Below are 24771 nucleotides of genomic sequence, written 5' to 3' on the forward strand. Positions count from 1 at the left end.
CAGCCACTTACAAGCCATGAAAACTCCCTTCATAACTCTGAGAAGTTGCTGAGGCACTTCACAATCCTAGACGACAAAGTGTACAGCATAAGGACGCCAATTGTACAATCTATACTTCTACAGATGGAGGAATTGGCTCATAATCCCTCTGTCAAATCAAGGTTCTGGTCTACTGAGACACTTCAGTCTCCTTCACCAATTATCCACCTCTAATACTGCCAGAGCCCAATACTTCCTCACCAGCTTCTTTCAGATATTCCACACATATTCCAAACATTATAAGGTGTAATGTTTAATATCCCCAAATCCTGGGAAAGTATACATGGGTGGAGCCAGCGCAAACCTGCTGCTCAGTTCCAAGTTATTTTACTAGTTGTCCAGATTTTCATGCTACGTGTTGGACTGAGACACATTTTTATACCCTCCATGCTGGTCTGGCTGACTCAGGGAGACATTGACATCACTAGACGATCCATTAAAACATAGAAAGCTGCTTATCTAAAACAAAGGCCACCCTCTGGTCCCCTTTCTGTTGAGATAGTTAGCTGCTTTGCCTTATTCCCTTAGCTTCATAGGCACACCGCCCCTGCCCCTCTCCACTGAGCCTTCTTCCATTGTAGGGGTTTTTACAGTGAGTCACATTCCACCCCTATGGATTTAGTCAGTCACAAGTACCGACCTCCAAACCAAGACAAAAAAGTTAACAAAGCATTATTTGGGTCACTTAAGCAAGCTTCGGGTCAACAGAACACGGTTCTTACAGGTGACTTCAACTACCCAGGCGTTTGTTGGAAGAACCGTACAGCAGCTCACATCATCTCTCATTCTTCAAGATTTCTTGTTGGGAGGTCATATACCAGGGTAAACCTCTGCTCCCAGACTAAGCTGGTTTCTGAGTGAGTATTTTTCTAATGCTTAGATGTCCACAAAGTCTTATTAAGAGGGCATTTTCATTGGTTCACAAGCACTTTGCAATTTTCCCTACAGTGCTGTAATATTAACAGCACCTCCAAAATGCAGCACACAGTTGACCAAACGAAGACTTAGAAAAAATCTCATTTCTCACATGCTCAGGAGATTTCTTTCTCTGAGCTCAGCAGAAAAAAATCAAGTCACTGTAAATCCTGTCAGATTCGTACTGTCAGATCTGTAGGATCTCAGTAGGACTATCCTTCAACTTAAAGGAGACTAATGCTGTCAGCTTCTGTAACACCAGCACTGGAATTTAAAACAAGAAAGCCATCTCTACTATTCTTTACATGTGCTTTCCTCCCCCCATTCTACTGTGGTGAGAAAAGAAGAATCATAACTATGACTTTCAGAAACAGTCATTCTTTCTATCAAAGGAGAAGGCAGAGCTTAGGTCACTAAGCACATTCACAGAGCAAGTTGGAATGAAACTCAAGTTTTTGAATTTTATCTTCTTCTGTTGCAAATATTTTGTCAATGCAAAGGACTGACTACTACTATCACTAGTCGGTTGGAACATACTCTAAAGTGACAGAAATAAATATGATGGGTTTCCACAGTTACAAAATTGCTGTTAACTTCTATCAGTAGTAATAACGGTGCTACATAATAGAATTTCTAGGAGGGATTAGTTTGCTTTCCTAAGCAATGATATAACACATATTTGAGTGTCCAAAGAAAGTCTTGTACTCAGAGCTCTACACTATTTTTTCCCCCCATATGTGTACCTGTCTGACAAGCTGGATTTATTATTTTTTTTAAGCCAATATTCGAAAATAGGGAAGAACTAGAGAACATTTATAAAAACTGGCAGTGCTATGTAAGATTAGACATACCCTTTCCTAGATTCCTACATGTAAGAAATTCATCTACAAAAGTTCACAGAAGTTACTACCAGCCAACTCCACGTATTCAGTAACACCAAGTAACAATGAAATTTTAAGTATAAGCTTTTTTTTTTTTTTTTAAGATTGCAGTCTCTTTTGCCATACTATTCAGCTTATGATCAAGATGATAAGAAATGCTAAAATATCATCAGATTCCTTGGCTGTTTTCTAAGATGGAGAACAACCAACACTGCCAAAGCACCATGCAGTAACCTCCAACGCTATTGACAGATATTTAGCAACCAAGAGCTAGCATTCAGCCCTGTGCTTTCCATGTGCAAATGGAAATTAGGATTCACTCAACCAAAGTCAGAGGAATGACAGTTCCTCTTCACTTCTATTTCTTTCATGTCTGGAAGCCAGCATTTGGAAATATAATATTAAAAAAATTATAAAGATCCAGAAGATCTACCCAAGTCCAACAAATTAGCCTTCCTTTGACTTATATAAACCAGGGAACTTCACAGGCATAACAACCAGTGCAACCACAGCAACACCTACTTAGAAATTTTCATGTCCTCTACCATCATAAGGTCTCCAATCATTTTGGCCCTGTCACCCAGAGAAATGTGTCTTTCTTTTTTCCGTCTATATGAAAGCCAGATAGAAGAAACTGTTTTTTAATTATTTGCATTTAAATATACTTGAAATTAAGTAGACAAAAGAATAGCTATATTGTATCCCTCATTAATAAAATCATTAGACAATAGATCAGTTCTTGAAAAAAAAAACAAACACCAAATTCCTGATGCTATATGCCACACTTGTTCCTCTGTCAGAATAAATACTTTGCTTTCTAAGAAAATGAAATATTTCAGTTGGATTTTAAACTAACATATACTACTGCACTTCTGTAGTATATTTTTTTCCACAATTTTAGTAACAAAATTCTACCCGTTTCTCTTCCCCTTTCCATTGCGTTCAACCAAGTTTTCATTATATTTCTGTTTTTCTCTTTAGAGCAAGCGAACAAGCAAAGCCAGCCAGAGAGCCTGCCCTTTGAAATGGGCAATGCTGTATATCTAATTTGGATTAGTCATGCATTCGTTCCAAACTAAAAGCAATGTTTATGCTTTTTTTTTTTTCATTACACTTTGGCTCTTCGGCAAGTTCCATATTCATTAACACAAGTTCACAGACAGGAATTTAGGCTGGTATGGGATTTATTCAGGAAACAGACACAGTACGGGCATGAGGGAACATTTCTTTCTTATAAGTGCTGTGCACACCTTCTCATGTGGATTTGTGAGACATTTTATTTGCATAAACAGCTGTCTTCTTACCTCATTTCTGCAGCAACAAGTAGTACCATGCAAGAAAGCTGCCATAAGAGATCCCGCTCTTATTCTTCAAACCACTCCCCCCACTTGTCTTTGCAGCTGGCTCTTCAAACTCAAAAAAATGAGCATTACATTATTTCCCAATTCTATTATAACCTGTACTGCAAGAATAAAACACCATGATTTAATTCCTGTAGATAAGTTGAGGACAAATATCAACTTATTTTTAACTTTTAGCCATGTCGAAAATGATTATATTGACTCATTCTGAAATTAGAGTAAGATTCTAATAATTTAACAGGGAAAAACATTCAATCAGGGAAACAGCAGAATTTTGAAAGATCAAAATACTACAGATCACTTTTAGAGTTCACAGAATTGAAAAAGAAAAAAGCAAGTATATGTTTGTACTTCATCTCTGTAAAGAATACTTCAGAGGACAATAAACAAAACGGGTATATGGCAGTATACTTCAGAGAGTGGAACAAAACAGATCAATGTTCCAGGCAACAAAAAGAAACAATACTGGGGTTTGTTTTTTTTTTTTTATAACAGGAATATTTTTGATTACTTTACTCAGAGATTTTACATAAATATGCTATTACACAGTATGCCTCTAAATATTCCACTTACAACATACCCCCGGCATGACTGATCTGTATGTGTTCAACTATTGCTGTGGGGTTATTCCTTATACAATAGTGTAATGCATACTTACATCTCTTCTACAATTGTCTAGGCCTATGTCAAATGTACATCTTTGGAAGGGTTGGGTATTTTATATCTCAGTGAAGAGAAAAGGAACAGATGCTGAATTTCTTTGTTAAGAATGAACAGTAGGAATTTGATGGGGGTAGGAGGGAGGTCAATCTTTGATCCCTTTCCCAGGCATGCTCCACGAGAAGCCGACTCTGGAACTCTGTTCTTGTACTTGTAAACTCTGATGGCTTGCTACTTACGATATAGCACATGGTTTATTCAACTTAGAACCACAATGAGAAGCAGAACATCACGTTTATAATAGAAATCTTTGCCTCCAGCATGGCAAATGAAATGAAGTCTGTGACTTTCAGATTATCAAACAAAAAAATAAAAGGATTTTGAAAAAAAAAAATTACTAGAAAATATTTCAAACTAAAGGAAGCATGAAGTTGCAAAAAGAAGCATAGAAAGGATGAGGCAGAGAAAAAATGAACAGAAGAAATCTAACATCTGTAGCTTCTCTCCCTGATTTTCTATCCCTATATTTTGACCGCTACCATTCTCAAAAACCTCCATTTTCCCTCCAGTCTCAGACTAATTTTACTGATCACTTCCTTAGTCTCTCTTCCTCCTTCCCAGTGGTATCTCAGGTAGTGTCCCTGCAACTAAGAAGATAATGCAGCTCACCATATTTCCTTGCATCTCAGGAACTAAGACAAACATTATTCTTCATCAGAAGTATTGTTATAAATCTCACTTCTATAGAGTTTCCAAAGTAGTCCTTTTAGTAGGTTTCCTTTAGTAGGTTTCCAGAGTAGTCCCCTGAAAGCCTTAGTCTTGTAGCAAGTCTCTCAAACTTGGAAACAGCGGGAAACAGCAAATGTGATCTAATGCTGCAGCTGATGTGAATCTTATGACTTTTTTTTTTCCATTCACTGCTGAGAAATCTGAATATAAAGAAATAAATAAACTGTTTCAAGCAAACAGAATAAAAATTCTTGAAGGGACAGAAAGAAAGGGGCAGACAGAAAGAAAGGAATCATGTATTGATGAATCAGGAGCAGCAAAGCACCCATGGCATCACAAAATATTAAAATTGTCTCAAATAGAGATCTAATTGAAAGAAATTTTGAGAACATCGACGTCTTTTTCAATTTATAAGAAAAATTGCAAGTGTTCTCAGATGAAAACAAAGGTAAATTTATTATCTTTCCTTATCATTTTCTTAAGACAGCTGATAAAATTTTCTTTCTATTTCAGATGCTAAAAGACTCTAAGAGCACCTAAAAGTGACTAAAGTGCAGAAGCTCCATTAAGCCCCAATCCACACCCTGATTCTTTCCTTTTCCAAACAAGAGAAATTATATTTAACACTTTCATCAGAAATATCCATGAGTGCAGGGGACAATCACAACTAACTTCAGAGGCAAAAATCTCAGAAAAATACAGAAGTAAGTTTGTGTGCTAACATTCTGATAATTAATACTTACAAAACAGTTTCCAAGATTAGCATTTGACATCAAACTTCTAAAGTGGATTTGTGAATGTCCTTCTCTTTAAAAAAAAATAAAAATCCTAAATTGTTATTTTTAAAATGTTGGAATGGGGCGGGGCAAAAGAAGGAAAACATACAAAATTGGTCCACACAGGGGAAAAATAACAGCAATGCCTTTCCTATGCAGTACTGTAGAGTTTTCGGGAGGGGGTTAGGAATGCGTTTTTAGGTGGTTTCCCCTCCCACAACTAGAGCGTTTAATCTGTTCAATCTCTTTTCATAACAATATTGGCTCCTTTTTCCTTTTTTATTTTCCATAAATAAAGCCTGAAATAGCAGACTCTGATACAAATTTGGGATTTAAAAAAAAAGTAATATGGAGAAGCATACAGGTTTTTGCATCCCTCCTTATGTGGTTCTTTAGGTCTGATCCTAGGCAATCCCATTTTAATAAGGACTTTATCAAATAACTGATTTCAAGTATTTAAAACTTACTAATGATGATCTAGAGAAAACACAGATTTCAAAATGGTGACAATTTATAAAATAAACCTTGAGTTATTTTTCTTTGTCTTACAGAAATTTCAGGTTCAAGCACCCTGGATTTTCATGCTTTTCTACGAAATTATAGGAATAAAAATGACATATAAAAATAAGAGATTGTAATACAAGTATTTTATCTTGAGGAAACACGCAGAAAGTGCTCTGGATTATATAAAGAGGTACATAGCCATTTTGATGTCGTTTTCCTGATCTTGAGTTGATGGCAGACCCCCTGCACTCAGGTTCATATATGGAAATGCAGAAAACTTTACAGGTTGAAGCAGAGCATCAAAAATATACGAGCAAAGTGTTCACGCTACTTTTTAACAGCAAATACTGGCCATTCTGAACAAACATCCTAATCCAGGCAGGATGAACAGCACACATCTTCAGTCTAAGAGACCAGCCTTGCTAGTAAGTAAGAAGTTTAGAAGGAAGGTTAGTGTGATACAGAAGGGAAACTAACGTGAATGGCAAAAGAGGAACCAGGCTTTGAAATGCCACTAAACATCTCCAGCTTCTACCTGTAGTTTCTGTTACGTTACCAAAGGCAACTGGCAAGTACCAAGACTGCTTTTACTATTACGTATTTCCTTCACCTAAGCATTGATTATACACACACATAATCTAAAACAACATTTATAGTGATTGAAATTTTTACACCACTAAACAATATAACAGAAATTGTATTTTTGTAGAGAAAAGGAAGGCCTAATTACTCTTCCAGACTTTTTCCTCATTTATGTATAGCTTTCACATTGAAGCATCCTTGAACGAAAAATGCACTAACAAGGTTCTAACAACATACCACTGCAGTCTCAATTTTTTCCTTACCACATGCGGAAACAAATCAGATGAGCCCTATTCCTCTGATAAAACAATATCCTTTCCTCTCTATCCTTTTGATCCACCCAGTCAGACATTCTACTGAAAATCATTCACAACTCAACTACATCAAGGGTGCCACAGACACAGATTTTTGCGGTGCTCTTCCGAAGCCACAGCTCCCTGGGAATTGCATATGCCTCTGAAAACTAAAGTCTCAGGTGAAAGCCAGAAAGGCTTCAGAAGTAAACTGCGGGTTCTGCTATAACAACACCAGAAAATTACCATCTTGAAACTCTTCCCTCAGTGCCCAGATGATTTACACTGACCTGCATAAATTGAAACAAGTCAACGTAGCAGTCACTTAGGTAGGCTCAAAAATAGGTCTGTTCCTACCTACCACCGGCACCTGACAAGTAACTTTGATGATATCAGCAATTACTTTCCTTCCATCTCTTCTTCCCAGGTTCTCTGCAGTTCCTTACTGAATTCGGAAAATCCTTTTCCAAATTTGGGTCCCAAACAGATCATGGTCTTTGTGCCCTGTATTTACCTACTTGTATGCACACGGGCTTACAAGAACACTTCTCTCCTCGTATCCTAAGGATAAAGCAGCCATCTTTTCAGTATCATGACACTGACCCACGTGAAGATAATTTCAGTCCAATCAGTACAGTGGCTGCTCTGTTGGAAGCCAAGACATGTAACCCAACCTTCTACAGCAGCCTTGAAGACATTTATGGCAAGTCTCAGTCTCACCTCCGATTTGCTGAACTCAACTGGCAGGTGCTGAAATGCTGCCAGGACAAGGTAAACAAAATTCAGCATACCCCATAAATTTTTTTTCATTTTACTGACTCCTTAAAAGAGGTCTCTAGTTAAAACATGTACTTGTTTAAAGAAGAATTCATACAAGACAAGGACAAAATCTTTGAATCCTAGCTTGAAGACCATCTGAAATGGTTGAAACCTAAACTTCACTAAGGCTGTGTTTACATGGTAAAATTAAAAACTCTGTTCCAATCCAAATTCTTCACAGTGAAACTTATCACCGCTGCATGGCAAATAGGGACCCCCTCCCATTCCATTGAAAACTATGGCTGCTCAGTTTCCATGAAAGTTCTTGATATGGATACAAAGATCTACAGAACTGTCCTCATTTCTAGCAGTTTACATAAAAAGCATACAAAAAGCTATGTCAAAACATATTGCCAAATTACTTATTAAATGTCACACCAAAAAAAAGGTATAAATACGCTAGGAATTTGGGGGCTTATTATTAAATTCTGTTGTATTACTGGCTCCATGTTCACTATTAAGTTCTACTGGTACTGGTTGTGACTAATGACATTTAGGTATGTTCTGTATCCAGGACACCCACAAAGGGCTGTTGCAGGTGACAGAAGAGCTACAGCACACCTGCACGCTTTTGAGGCAAGCACCTTGGGACCAAGCCAATTACCCTGGTCTATCTAGACTGGTACTACATACCAAACTTTAGCTATCTGAATAGCTTTTGGTCTCGAAAAGTTTTAGATTACTAAATTTGGTAACGTTGACCCCACACCATTTGATAATGTTGAAATTATTTTTTTTTATATATATATATATATTTTTTTTTTTTTTTTTTTTTTTTTTTTTTACAAACCAGAAGGCATGCCTTAGGACTCGTTTAAGTTCAGCTGAATGCCATTTGCTAATTATGCATCCTAGAAGGTTGATCTGCTTCATTTCAAATTCACATTTCCTCTATAGCAGCCAGTCCAATTTGCTGTAAACATTTCCAAACAGCATGTAGCTACTCCATTTCTTTTTATCTGTGTTGGAAACCATCATATCATATGCATAGCCAAGAAAGCCAAGCAAGACTGTCCCAACCTGAAAGTCTCTTTTGGAAGTGTTTTGGCATTAAAGACATGCTGAAGGGAAGCCAGTTGAAAGTGTCATCCAAGCAAGGTAATAAACGTAGACAACACACATTCTGTAGCAAAGGGGAGTTGCCAAAAAGCCTACTGTAACATTGGAGTTGCAGATCAGTCTCTCTTAACTGACAAACCTCCTTGTCTCCCACAAATAAGACTCACACAGATGGCACAGAAAGATCCACAAAAGTGAATAATTTTTTGCCAGCAAATATCAACAGTATAATGTTCACATAACATCTTTTGAAATAACCCAGTATCTTCTATTCCATTGATTTTTTTTTTCTCCCCCTCTTCCAAAGATTAAGGAAGAAGCAAGAAGAAACAGGACTTACAGATGGCAAACTTCATCCATCACCAGGAAAAATATTTCTCATGCTTTATTTCTCTGACATTCAGATTTCTGTGCTGCATGCCTTATGCTCTAACAACATTTTCAATAGAGATGACTTAATGATCTTTCATATTCTGAACAAAATGGCCACAAACACTGTTATCCCTTTTCTCTAAGATCCCTTTCTCTAATCTTCGTAGAATTAGGTGTTGGAATTGCATTGCCTGCTGTTCCAATATCTCTTGCTAGTACCATCAGGTTTTTCCCCCACTTACATTGCTGCTTAAGAACAGACACCTATTTATTATTAGCTTCTAGAAGTGAAGACCTAAAAGTCACTTAACAATAACAGTCTTTCCATCATCTCCTGCATCGTGCATCTTAACACTGACTCTAAATTATGGCATTTGGTTTCATCTTCCACAAGTTCACCATTCTTCGCCCTTACTAGTTCTTTCCTTTTCATTTAATATTTGTACACCTTGCTCGGGAGGTAGATTTGATCTGACTACTCCTTTCACATTACTATTTTTACTTGTTACTGTATCTGAATTGTTTGATAAACAAATCAGTGGCACAGAGGTAATTGTAAATCAAGTCACTTCTTTGATCCTCACATTTGTTATAGCTTTTGTTAGTGCAGTACCTAATTCTAACTGAAACTTCTGACAAATATGAGCCTCATGCCAACTAGCTCTTCTTTCAACATCCTATATTTGCAATGCTCAGCAAAGCTGAACTGCAGCAATAAAGCCTCAGCTGTTTCCCCTTGTCCCTAAGAAATTCTATGAAATCCGCTCCAGCTTTCTTGTATATTCATTTATATATGTTACTATATACATACAGATCTGCATATAAAATATTTTGTCTGCCTATGACTGCATATCAAGACTTGCTTTCACTTATTTTTTCTTTGTTTCTTTTTTCTCCATAATGAGGGACAAGAAACAGACTTTGAATTTCCATTTCCTGAAGTTCTTCTATATAACTTCAACCCAAAAAGACAGTGAAGAACCACTGTCAGGTTACACAGCATTCAAACAACTAAAAAGAACCTAAAAGAACAGTTTGATGCAGTTCATCCGAGTGAAGTGGTATGCAAGAGTCTATAATTAAGTGCAATTTGAAGATTTGGAAGTAATTACTTTCACATTGGGGCTATAAGGAAAGAATGTTCTAATTTCCATATTAAAAAGACAGGACAGCCCAAACATATGTTCCACCCCTAACTTTTTGGGGATCTTTATGTACGTATACACATACTGAGAGAAACGACACACAGGAGGGCAACTCTGCTATTTAAATCTAGTCGTTTATTTTTTTTTTAATGCTGAGTACTTCAGTCTGGCAATGTGTGAGAGAAATAGTTTATTCAGGGGCTTTCTGTTTGCTTAGTATTTTTTTGTTCTCTGAGGACTGCAGAACAGATAGCAGCACCACACAATAGAGTTGAGCACTGTAGTCAAAAGGAGCATTCAAAGCCAAATGGGTGTTTTGTTAACATTTTAGACCCTAGCAAAACACATTGACCTTGCAATATAACAAGACTAAAACAGACACATATTTTAAAACATTTTGTTTTATGAGGTTCAGCACAGAAATAACCATCCTTCAAAAGTCAACATCTGAATGAGAGAGTCAGTATTCCCACAGTGCTTTCAAATATGCTGGAATGTTGCATTTCATACTGCTTTGTTTTTAATGCTTCTTCCTGCTCACAAGTCCAGTGATGGAAGTTGCTTGGAACCATGTAATGATTTTATTACAGTTGCCTCTGTTCTTCCATTTCTCATCATTCCTCCTATTTGTTTGTTACAGTCAATTGTTACGCATTGCTTCAAATTAAATTGTAAGCAATTCGGGGAAGTACTACAGTGGATGTTCATGGAGTGCATTAGCATAAGGAAACTAAACCCTGTATGCTTCCCCTGTTGTCAGTGAAGAGACAGGAATGGTTTCAATTGCCTTCCCACTCCAGAACTAACACCAAGCTCCACTAGAGCTGAAGTCTTACCTTCCACTGGCAATCAGAGAAGCCTGTGGAGACTAGCTATCTCAGACTGAGGTCTACTAAAATGCTGGGAGAGAGGGACTAGGGGCCATGAATTTTATCTATGTAAATAAGAAAATAAACATACACAAGGAACAGCCATAGGCATCAGATCAAAACCCCGTTTTGCAGAGTATGCTGCTTCTCATAGCAAACTACAGAGATTAGCTGGGGAAGTAAACAAAGCAATTATGAGGAAATAATTCCTTGAGAGATTTCCTCAACTGAAGGTGGCATCTCTGTATTTAGGGCGTTTGATGGATTTTCTCATCACAGAATTTTTCCATTTCTCATATTTTGCACATTTATAACTTTAGCATTCAGAGCATCCTGTAACAGAGCATTCTCCGTACTCTTTGCTTCCAACCCTTTAGAAGAGCCTCCTCCACTCATTCTGCTAAGCATGCCATTTACCAGTTTCATTTAACACTATTCGCATCTCATAGAATTATATATTCATTTAGGTTGGAAAAGACCTTTAAGACCATTGAGTCCAACACTAAACCTCGCTAAGTGCCACATCTACACATCTCAGGGATGGTGACTCAACCAATTCCCTGGGCAGCCTGTTCCAATGTTTGATAACCCTTTCTGTGAAGAAAGGGGGGGTGTGTGTGTCCATTCCCCCCATGTGTTTACATTTCCATGTATATATCTTAGCCCAAAGATGAATTTGACGATACTGCATGTCTACTTCCAAAACTGTGATTAAGTTTGTGGTTTACAAAGAGAGTATTCTGCATAGGCAGGAACACTACTGTGAGAAACTAGATATCCAGCTCCTTCCAAGATGTTACTTGTGACAGTCAAAATCACTTTGATCTGGTGATAATGAACCCAGTATTTTATAATACTGGATAGAAAATTCAGCAAGCAGGTATCACAGGAATAAAAGCAAACAATCATCTCTTAAGTAAAGAGCACCAACAGTTTTCCGCTCCTCAATATTCCCTGAAATATGTCAGTTTGGTATTCAATGCTTAAAAATTGTTCCAAAATACTTATTCACTGATTGTTTTGATAACAGTGTTTATTGACTTCATTTCCAGACACAGGAGCATAACCTGCATGACAAACATGTGTAAGTAAGATGTAAATATAAACTACTAATTTCAGTATTACTACACCATTTTATTATGTTTAGTGATGGAGAGGAACAACACTGAGGCACTGAAAACGTGCCATTCTGAAGCTAGAAAAAAGAAAAAAAGTTCAAACTGTTGGCAACATTTTCTGGTGCTACTGTAAGACAAAGGAAGTGGACCAAAGACTCTAGAGAGCAATGGAAAATAGTAATGATCTGGAAGAATGAAAAAAAGCAGATGTCCTTTAAAAAAAAAAGCATTATCATTTTTTACCTTGTCTAGTCATTTATACCAGTAACTGTCATATCAAGAAGGTAGTTTTATACCCCTTTTCTACTGAAACAAACGAGCACATAGAACAGTGGACAAGGTGTCTTTATTTCAGGTTACTAATGTATAGGCAGAGAAATCTTTTCCGACCAGAATACGTCTCTAAAACCCGAAGGACATGTAAAGTGATACTGAAACTAGCAGAACTTAACTGAACCTAATAATTTCCTAGGAAAAAGCCTTCAATTTATTCAATTTCTGCTGTATCTATTTTTTTCTGATTATATTACAATATTACAATAATTAGAAAAAGCCTGACAAGCTCTTTCAGGAAAAATGTTAAGGTCCTGATCCTGCAAGCACTGTACATATGCCCAACATTAGCATGCCAGTGATACTATATTACTCGAACCAATGAGACTACCCAGTCACACTTTACATTACAGAGAGGAAGAAGACATCTGCAATATCTGAGGCTCGGCCTCTAAAAAGTTTATTCCTTCATACAAACTCAATTTCCCAATTGCTAGAAGAGAAGACAATTGTTAGGAGCAATGAAAAAAGTTCACGTTGTTTTTTCAAACAGCAGCATCACAAAAGTGTCAAGGCTGTACCAAGGGAGCTGACGTGGAACCGAGTATAAAATAAAATGAAAAAAAAGAACTTAAAGAGAGGCAAAGAAAAAGGAAGCCAGCTTAGGGGGAATTCACAGACCAGGCGAAATACCTCATGACAAACTGCCTGAGGAGGAAGTGGAGATACTTAAAGAGATGCTGATGTTTTCAGAGACAGAAGTAGGAAGAAGAAAAGATTGAAAGTTGTGGATCTGAATCCCTGAAGGGAACATTAAGCTAAAAAAGTCTATTCAAGCACATTAAGCAGAGACTATTTTTACATTCTGCAGCTGAAGCAAGTATTCAGAACTAAGGAAGATTACTACTATTTAAAAAGTTGTAAAGACAATCTCATATAGACTTGTCAAGTTAGACAAGAAAAGACAAGACCAAGAAAATGAGGATTTTATTGTTCAAGATTTTAAACTAATGTGATAATCACACTAACTCCCCCTCCAATTCCTTCCTCTTCAGTAGAGCGACTGGCTAAGTGATAAGAGTGAGACAAGTTTTGCAAACCGACACACTTCTACCTGAAGGAACATTTCATTTACTGTATGTTTTATGGTAGGTACAAGTAGTTTTATGTTAGAAGTATCCTCTAGGGCTTCTGTCATGCAAGATTACCTGTTACTTCTCCCATTCACCCCCAAATACTTACCTAAGAATACTCTTAGACATACATGTGCACAAACTCCTGCCATACAGGGCACAGAACAGAGCTAATGTTGAGACAGGGGAAAAAAGAAAAAAGGCACCACCATGTCTATGAGTACCAATATCAAGCCTGTTCCGCAGAAATACACTATGAAACTATAAATTCATTTCCATCTTCATTCCTCACCCTACAACCAAACCAGACCAAGTAGACAAGGTATATCCACCTGCACTGGAGTCAAAAGCAGGGCACCCTGGTGGCAGGGGTGAAAGATGGTGCCCAGGTGGTGCACTCCTCAACCCTGCTGGTGTGGAGGTGGTTGTTGAGCAAAAGAGCAGTACTAATCCAGTGGATTAATACCCTATTTGCTGGTGTTGTAGGCAGGGATTTGGCTTCTTGACCACAGGACCTCTGGAGCAAGAGCTACTAAGTAAGGATGGGATCTTTTGATGAACATGAAAAGTGGAACATGAAAAGTTTTACCAAAACTGTAGTGAGAAGATTCTTAAACTAGATATGCTGGGACAGAGTTAATATATAACCTGAAGAGATGCGAGCAATGGAGCAATTGGTGGAGCAGATGTGTGGAGAACAGCAGGACAGGGAGTCTCTCACCCTGTAAAAACAACAAAACTTCAGGCCCATATCGAATGCCTGTATGCCAGTGAACACAGCATGGGGAACAAGCAGGAAGAATTAAATCTGCAGCTATGCGCAAACTTCTATAGCCTCAATCAGATTACAGAGACACAGCAGGATTGGAGAGCTGCAAGGGAGGGATACAGATTCTTTAGCAAAGAGTAGGCAGGCATAGAGGAGTTGTGCTCCAGGTAAACAAGAGGATTGAATGCATGGAGCTTTACTGTACAGTGGGCAAAGAGCTTGAGAACTTATCGGTAAGAATTAGAGGACAGGCCTACACAGGCGATGCCATAGTATGTCTGCTACAGACCTCCTAATCAAGAAGAGGCAGATGAATCTTTCTCTAGGCAGCTGGAGAAAGCCTCACAATCTCATGGGTAACTATAACCACCCTGGTATCTGCTGGACAGTCAATACAACTGGACAGTAGCAATCCACATTTCTGAAACAAACAGAAGGCAATTTCTTGATGCATTTGATCAATGGAATGGCTAGGGCAGATTCTCTGTCATAACTGCCACTCAAAGAGGAACAGCTGCACAATAGCAAGAACAGCCTTGATCAGAGTGACGATGAGCCTGGGGAGTTAAAGACACCGAGAGGAATGAGCAGGATCAACAACAGTATTACAGTCCTGGAATTCACCAAGCAGGTTTTAGCCTCTGCAGGGACCTGCTTAGCAGGATCCCATGGGAAATTGCCTGGGAGGGCAAAGGGACCCAGGAGGGATGGCTCAAGGTCAGCCTTATCAGCACACAAGAGCATCTCATCCCACTTTGCAGAAAGTCAAGCAAGCATAGCAAAAGGCCAGCACAGATAAACAAGGAGAGCTCCTGACTGAGCTCAAACACAAAAGGGAAGGACACAGGAGCAGCAGAGATAGCTACCCGGGAGGAATACAAAGACACTGCCTGCATCAGTAGGAATGGAGTCAGCAATGCTTAGCTGGAGTTCGAACTAGCAAGGGAGAAGAAGGGCAGGAAGAAGAGTTTCTTTAGGTACACTGCTAGCAAAAGGAAGGCTAAGGAGAGCATTGGCTCACTTCTCAATGAGGCAGTAGACCTCATAACAAGCAACAGGGAAAAGGCTGAGGTACTCAGTGCCTTTTTCACATCAGTTTTCACTAGTAAGTCTTGATGACAAGACAAGAACCAGTGCTTATATAGGGATCAATCCTTTCTGGAGCCCTTCATACTGGAAATATTTTCATCCATTACCTGTCACTTACTACATGTCAACACATAGCACACAGTCTTGTCACTGACACCTAAAAGAACAACCCCTCCTTATTAACGTTTTTATATAAGACTTGTTTGTAAAAGTGAGGTCATTGACTAAACACATGCCTTCTAGTCACATAAAAGCTTGCCCAAGATAGTTTTCCATATTAAAAATTTTTTATATTTGTTAAAAGCATTTCACAGTTCTAATGAGGTGGTCTGTATCTGCCAACCTATTGCTCAAGAGACACATGCAATTTAATGATTTGAATAGTTTCCCATGCTGACCTTCCATCACATAACCAACATCAGAGCAGTGCTTGCACTGGCAATTCACCAGTCCAATGGTCTGAGCAAGCCAGCCAGAAAGGTCAGGCAAGACTAATAATGGAGGCGCACAGGGATCAGTTTCATTCCATCTTTTGATTGAGTGACGGTGACCTCTGGAGAGCCACTGTCATCATCTGCTTTGCTCAACTGTGATGTGCCCAGTAAGTCCCAAGGCTGCCAGCCTTGTGAAGAATTGGGTAGGTAGTCCATCGTGTCCAGTCCCACTGGGAAGGTACACCGAGTGGGAAATTACCTGCTGTAAAAAGCTACCAGTGTCCAGGTTAAACGCAGGTAAGTTTTTTCCAGGGTATTGTTGGAGAATCATTAATATTTATTCAAACCTTTCCATCAGACACAGGAAAAAGGGGAAAACTTTCTGTATATACAAAACAACATTATGGCAGGCCTTATTTCTTGCTACTTCTGCAGTGACTAGTATGCCACTGGGAAAAGAATCCTCTTTTTGCAACTGACTGGTATTAACAAAACTTGTCTGATAGGGCATTTATATAGTATTTGCCCCTTTATTGTTTTCCTGTTCCGCTACCATTACTACATTATCTAGTATCACTGTAATAATTTGTTTACATATGTATGCTTTTAGAAAGCATGCTTAAAAACAAAAGGCCCAAGTCCTTCTGAGCTTAATACGTATTTGCATGTTTTGTGTTCTAAAACTTAGTCCCAGCATCCAGAAAAGATGCAGCTGTTGCAGCACTGATTCAGACAGAAGCCATTGACCAAAGACTAGGAAACTCTTCCAAATGAACAAGTCCAGCTCAGGTTAAATATTCTACTTCCTGACACTTGTTTTCAGTACTAATACAGCAGACAAGCCATACACACATCAGAGAGAAATCATGCCAACACAGAGCCAGATGTGCAAACCAAAGTTTTGTACCAACACACATTTCTGACAGGGACCCAAGATTTTGTAGACATGGGGAGAAAGACTCAATGGTTCCGGTTTTAACTTCTTGTCAATTCAGAAAGATCATTGGCCAAATGTAATTCCTTCCCCCTCATCTTCGGATATTATTGGCTTTTTTGATTTTGGTTGAATTTTTTATTGACACATTGTGATACTGATGCAAGTCTACAAGAAAAATGCTGTGAAAAAAATAGAAATATGAAACTCTCTCAAACTTCCTTCCCTTCTTTCCAGAGAATAAAGGATTATATCACAGACAATGCTTAAAATGACACAAGCTGAACTTGAAATAGAAGAAAAATTACACATTGACTTTCTGAACGTGGATGGATTTCAACTGTCTGATTTCCTTTAAGTGTTTTGACTCACACATCTGACTGATCCATTAAGTATCAGTTCTGTTCTATAACTGGATGGCTCTGACCCTTGAGAAGAAAACGAAGTAGTACTTTTTTGAAAATTACTGATAAAATTTCCATTGTGAATATAAACTTGCACAAGTAGGAAAGCTGTAGACTGTGTTACGAAGTGTAAAAAAAAAAAAAAACCAAAAAACAAAAAACCACACACACCCCAACAAAAAAAACCAACCACCCCAAAGAGTGAGGCAGAAATATCCACCATCAAAATAATAGTCATCCCATGGAAAGATTTGGGTTGCTATGAGCTTGCTGTAGCCCTACCCTTTCATCCTAATCTCAAGATCCACTTTGGGTTTACGCATTTTCTAACATGCCTGACATCTTGCTCATTTTTTGAGCTGCATCTGAATTTCCTATACATGGTATGCCTTGCAGATAGTCATAACGTGTTCTTTGTTCTCTTTATTATCTCTGAAATCAGTTTTAATCCAGATCACCAGGTAGCATTCTTTTAATGATGAATAGTAACTACTAGAGAACTGCTTGTAGCCCAGGCACCTTTACTATCATTCCATAGCTTCACTCCCACATGCTGCATTTTTATTCTAGCATCACAGGGAGCTCATTCCATACTGTGTCACTTTCGTTGGTAGTATTTTCTAGGAACACAATTTGTGTTCCATAAGAGATGTTACACCACACAATTGTACATAGCTAAAGAAAAATGGTAACAGTCACCTGGTCATTAGGTTACGTGCTGCCACAACTAAACAAACTGGAAAAATCCCCCAACACTGCATCCAAGACAAGATCCAAGACCCATGTTCCTAGGTCACGATAAAGCCTGTGGCCCGCTAGTACCAACAACACCATCTAATTCACCAGACAATGAGGTTCACTGTATCATTTCATGTTACCTTAAAAGGAAAGTTTTAAGTTCTTTATTATTACTATGTTCATTATTATGTTAGCAGAGATGAGCAGATCTAACTACACAATATTATTACTACTGGAAGTTAATCCCAAAGAAATGCAAAGGCTGACTGAAAAATTACTGACTTGGAATATCTTATGCTTCCTAGCATTCTTGAGAAACAGCAGCCCCAAGGAAATTACCAGCGTAGTAGAGCATCAGCAAAAGAAGTTTGTAGACATGAAAACTAAAAAAACCTGCAGCATGGATTTTTTTTCCTGTCTCATGCAGAGATACCTCTGTTGTAGACTTAGATTTCCACAAAGACCAGCAGGTAAATAAAACAAACGTTTACTGTTCTCCTTTTGGAACTGTTTGTCATTATTAAGACTGAAGCCAATGCTACATACACTTAAGATATCATTTACCAAATATAACTAAGACTTAGCTAGGTCAAGAATTCTGTCATTCATTTCAGTAGCCAGTCCAGCCCAAACCACGCAGATCTAAGAAAGTTTGGACTCGTTCCAAATTCAATTAATACTTGCAGAGTGCTCTTAAAACTACATTTTCAAACAGCAGGTTTGCATTGAAGAAATTAAGCTGAAGAACTTAAAACTGCAACTATATTAAGCTTTAATTTCAACTATACTGTTTTGTCTTAAAATTTTACTTGTAAGCATGATTTCCCTCAGGACAGTGTATTTTGGACGGTCAGCAATTAACATGTGCATTCACCTTTATAGATTCACAGTAATAGCTCAAAATATCCAGAAACTCAATTGCCTGGGCCTCATAAATACACTCTAATATGGGTCTAGTGATTCCTTTCCCAGAAAGAGCTAACCATTATTCATCTGATCAAAAGCCTTGTGAGTAACAGGGCCTGTGAACATGAGGCTGCTTCTGGGGGCCTCATCCACTCTTCCTTGTCAGGCGGTCTATAGCAGATACTGCAACATCATGCTTACTTGCCTTCTCTTTGATCCTTCCCTGTAAGTTCTCAGTTGGCTCCTCATCCACCCCCAGGCAGACATCCATACATTCCAGCTTTTGTCTCACATTGAGGGAAACTCATCCTCCTCATCTTCCCAGCCTGCCTTTCCTAAAGGCCCTGTACCCTATGCGGGCTATCCCGCCATGTCTCCATGATAGCAACAAGACTGTGGCCCTGCGATGGCACACAGATTTTGAACTTATCAGGTTTATTCTCCATGCTGCATGCAATAGTGTCCATGTACTTCAGAGAGGCACCCCAGCACACTGATTTCCCAGAAATGGTTTGGGAGTTTTCTCCTTAGTGATGCTTGGTAGACACTTCCTTGCTTACATGCAAATGCCAGACAACCCTGCCTAAGCCCCATTTTCTTGACTTTGCAATCCCTGTCACATCCCTCCAGGCTCTTTGCTTGTCAACCCTGTCTCTTCACACCTCACAGGGCTGCTGGTAACTCTCTCCCTTCTCCATCATCCCTAGCTTAAAATGTTATTTAGAAACTCCTAATAAAACAAATGAAATTTGAAACAAATGGGAACTCCTAATACAAAGAAGTTGAGGCTACATCAGAGTCCAAATGGGAGTAAAAAGTTTTCTTGAACCAGTTTTACACTAATGTCGTACTACTGGTGACAAACTCCTGGGAAAAATTTCTTCAAATTGTCAAAATTCAAGTTGTCAAGCATTGGAACAGGCTGCCCAGGGAAGTGCTTGAGTCACTATCCCTAGAGGTATTTAAAAGATGTGTAGACGCGGTGCTGAGGGACATGGTTTGGTTGTAACTTAGCAGTGCTAGATTAACAGTTGGACTTGATGATCTTGAAGGTTTCTTCCAACCAAAACAATTCTACGATTCTACTGATTTTAGGGAGAGAGTACAGTTTCACACATGCAAGAAGTCCACTGTCACATGTAGTCTGACACATCTACCTAGAATAATTCATGAGTTTCCAGATTTTAGTCAAACTAAAACCTAGAGCCTTTTCATTGCCATAAGTACCTGACTACAGACTGCAGTTATCCTTTCCCATCTTTCATCTCATCCAACCTACAGAATCTTCCCTGCTTCATTGGTTTTTAATTCCCTCAGGTGACACCACCACAAGGCCTTACTTCCTACTTTTACAGAAAATATTTTCCCAAGAAAACTGTCATAAACAGGAGAGGAGCAGTTACTAGGTATCAGGTTCTGACACCTACTGTCTACTCGTAGACAGTCATCTGCTTAGCATGGTCACTTCATTTATGGATAATATTGGTGAAGAGTAAGTTTTGGCATTAGCTCTGGGTTTGGTTTCTGTGTTTGGCATCAAATAGCTAAAATTGAAGAGACAGACAAATCCAGTTAGGCATTGCAGAGCCCATACTTTTAAACTGGTGAACCCTAATCTTTTCTTAGGCAAAGAAAAGAAAACTTTAAAATAAATAAATAAATAATAATAATAATAAAGAAAAATCAATGCTATTTTGTCTTTTGAGATTTGAAAATTGTAGGGCATAAAATAGGAACAATAATACCCGTTTAGCTGTACAAATAAAAAATACTATAGAGCATTAAGTGTCATGATTTTAATTGACTAGCAGAGTGATTAATCTTCCTCTAGATACCATTTCCTGTGAGACACATATTCCCTCCTTAACAAATATGATGCTATTGATGTGGACATACAAAACACTAAGTCTGGCAAGAAACAATAATGGAGTGCTTTATAATTAATTAATATATGCCATTAGATTTGATGTATAGGAGCCAGAACTACTCAGTTGTTCTTCAAGGATCTCTCACAGGACAATGCTTTCGTACCGTCCAAGTATGTCTTATGGTAAGCATTAATTTATATTGGCAGGAAGCTTTGGAAGAGAGCCATTTGTCAGCTTTTCAAATACAGGCATACGTCTATGGTACTATAGCAGCAGGTATGTAAAAAGAGCAACTTGGGTTAGGAACGAAGTGACCCTTCTGGAGTCTTTGTTTTCCTGTTTCTAACACACACCCAATGGCAACAATCAAGACTGCTGATGGATCTCATTAGCATTTAAACTAAATTCCCTTATAGTTTAGGTATAAGTGTTTAGCATCAAGCTATATAATTTCTGGTCCTGGAATATAACTCCATGTTAATTTCTTTATTATGAAAGAAGGAAGAAATCCATATAGAAAACCCTCAAGAACTGCTATTAAATCTGTTTAGCAGATCTCCAAATTTTATCCTACCCATCGGCCTAAAGGCAACCATAAGTGTTTAATGTCTTGCTGGTGAAAGTATATCCTTTTGTCATTGTATGCGTCTTCAGAACTTAGGAGAAAATGACTATTAAAAAACACCCCGCCATTCCACTGTTAGATACAGTAGCCAAATTCCTATTTAATCACCTTTGTCTTCTCAGGTTTTCTTTTGACTTGCTTGTTCATGTCTTCTAGGGGTTTGCCTAGCTTAGAATACACTGCATTTTTAGTCAACAGCCAAGAACCCCAGACGGTCACACATCAAGACCCTAACAGTGCCACAAAAAGGACTGATTTACTTTCACTTCTGCAACAAACAACCACTGCTTCTCGGACACGGGATTAATGAGAAGAAAACTAAATTAAAACCAATGAAACAGATCAACTGAGATGGAAGCATCACAGGGGCAGATTTAAGGCAGCAATATGTAAGATACTATATCGATGAGGGACCTCATTCAAGAAGTCCCTAAATACAGATCAGCTCCAATTCAGTTTGCCAGTAATTTCCCTAATTTAATTAGAGACCAATAAGAATTTTAAGTTCATGAAGATTTAATTGAGTAAGGCTTTTGAACAATGCCGAGCTTTTCAATTTATACATAACAAATGTGAAGTATAATTAACCCATTTCAGCTGTTTGTAACTTTCCCTGCTTCTAAACACATTTTTAAAAAAAGTAAGAAGTGTTGCTATGTGTCAATATACAGATACGTACTTTAATAAATTTGCTTATAACATTCTCTGTCTTTTTGACAATTTTGCTGCCAGCTTCTAACTGGGATAAACATGCGTTTTGCAACTTGGGACTTATTATCCAGTCAGGCAATGGCACAGTTTCAGATTCTCAGGCAACAGCAATCTTGCAGCCTGAAAGTTATTAGCTTATGGTATATAGTATATAGAGATACCATATAGATAATATATGGTAGAAGGTATGCAAAAAGAAAATAAATTGCCGTGTCTGCTATAGCAAGAATGCAAAAGCAATCAATAACTCCAAAAATACCAGATTAAGATTAGCATTTTAAATTGACTTGCAATTCCTGTTTACATAAATTCAGTTCCCTCCTCTCTTCCTCCCTTTCCTCCTCCACACACATAGAGGTAAAAGCAATAGAGGTCTTTAGAAATCTAGGCTAATATTAAATTCAGTATTAGTCTCAAGATTCGAAGCTTTAGCATTAGAATTAATAGCTATCAATCCCACAGAGGAACAGTTCCTTTTCAAAAGACTACCAGCTTCATTCAGGGAATACTTATATTGTGGTCTTACCAATAATTTAACATTTCAAAAACATGACTTTGAAATGAAATATGATTTTAGAGCACACTAAGGACGATTTAAAAGTTCTCTGAGGAACAAACATTATATTTATGACTGTTTAACACAGTGCGAGATCATCAAATTAGAAATGGGAGATTCAAATGTGAATTATAAAGCATCTATTAAAAATACATACATCTAGATCCTGAACTCAATACAGGGAATGTTTCAACTTGCACTCAAAATTAGCTTAATATTATTGCGACAGAGTACCCAGACAGACACCCTGTGAAATCATGTATGGAAGAGCGGGAAGGAAGTGTTCAATAGTCCAATTCCCAAATTTCATTGCATGCAGCATTCACAGCTGATCTTCAGATGGTACCTATAGCAGGGAAAAATAAAACATTACCTTTGCTAGACTCATCATTCTAACACAGACAAGCATCTCACCAGCTTTCAAAGAGCTGCAGCAGGGCGGGGCTCAGGGGGAAATTGCCTAAAGCCAGGAATGCGCACCCAAAACCACAGAAAACGTTAACCAAGGAACTCGGAGGAGAATCACAGTGGTTAGTAAGGCACATTATCAGTGAAAAACAAGTACAGTTTTGCAGTAGCCTAAGGTCATGAGCAAGCAGTCCTGCTTGGGACAACACAGAAAAACCAACTGTGTTCTACTCTTTCCAACAAGCCAGCACAGAGCTGCAAAAAGGGAGCCCAAGGTGCCTGGTGCATTCTCCAACAGAGATATCTTGTTGAAGTAATAAAAGGCACTAAGTTCAAGCTAGCAACAGATGCTAGCCAGAAAATGCTAAAGCAATTATGGACAACTACATGGAACCTCAGAAATGTACTGTTACTTTATCCTAATGTTACATTATTCTAACACATCAAAACCAAACATATCAGCCTTACATTTTGTCTCGTAATAACTGACAGGGCTTGTCCATCTCTGCAAGTCCAGTCATCTTTAAAGCTGTGGTTGGAAAAGTTTCCCTCCTCATTTTGTAGTGATTCTTTATGCAACACTACTGGACTGTACTGTTAGACCACTAGCACAGATACAGGCCAAAATCTGATCTGAATGATGAGATTGGCTCAACATTGCATGAACCAAGACTTAAAACAAACCAAACAAAAAAAAACCAAAACACACAAAATATGGAAGTCCAGCTGCTTTGTCACAGTGTACATTAGTACTCAATTTATCTAAAGAAATATAACAGCTAAGCAGGTACACAGGCCAAGGATTACAGCCTTCTTAAAAAAGGCATGCATTCCTGGTTATATCGGTCAGACCTTATTAACCAGCTAGGCTGAAAGTTTTAGTAATTTGTAAGTGACACGGGTAAGAGCCCAGCATACCAACACAGCTCTTATTAAGTACTGCTAACAGTTGGCCAGTAGATATTCGATGTTATATCAAAGGAAACTTGGTAAGCAATGGATAATGTTTTTTCATTTTACAGATGAATACACTTGTTATTTGTTCCGTCTGGGTTAGTCAGATCGAAGTTTAGCTTCTGGGGAGGGCACAAAGCCTGTGATGTGTCTCTGAAGAGCCCTTTGAATTTCTTCTGCATTTCCTCGTACTGAATAAGGTATGCTGAACATCCCCTTTGAAATCCACTTCTCTTACTGTCTCCTTCAGCAAACAGCTAGTAATAAGAGATGCCACACTTGCCTTTCATAGTGCATCTGAAAGTGTTACTACTAGTGCTGAACAAACAGAAAGGAGTAAATACTGAGGGAAGGATTTTTTTTCTCTGTTTAACCAGACTTGCAACTTTTTGTCCCTTGTTCCATGAAAACAAATTCAGTCTACCAATCACAGAGCAAAACGAGACAATCCTCTCATTGGGAAAGGTGAAGAGCAACACTTTTTCCAGTGTGGTGATAATAGGCAGAACAAAACAAATACATTTCCTTCATCTTTAACTGTTCAATTATTTGATTAATCACGTTAACAGCTTCAGTGGATGAGCTTTAAGCAAAATGCTCTCTTACTACATTCAGAACATATCTGATCAAATTCCAATTCTATTTTACACTGTTCTGCAATATAAACCTGAATTTATAAAGCTTTCATGATTCTGGAACTTTCCTACAGGGACAGGAGTATGCTCAGTGTTGCTGAAAGATTTTCCTATACCCAGATGCTATCATCTAAGCACTGCAGAGACACTACAGATTTTGTACGTAGTCTTTTGAAGAACAGTGGGCCTGAACAAGTTCAATAGTACGTGAA

The sequence above is a fragment of the Rissa tridactyla genome, chromosome 1 (assembly GCF_028500815.1).
Source record: "Rissa tridactyla isolate bRisTri1 chromosome 1, bRisTri1.patW.cur.20221130, whole genome shotgun sequence".
NCBI lineage: Eukaryota > Metazoa > Chordata > Aves > Charadriiformes > Laridae > Rissa > Rissa tridactyla.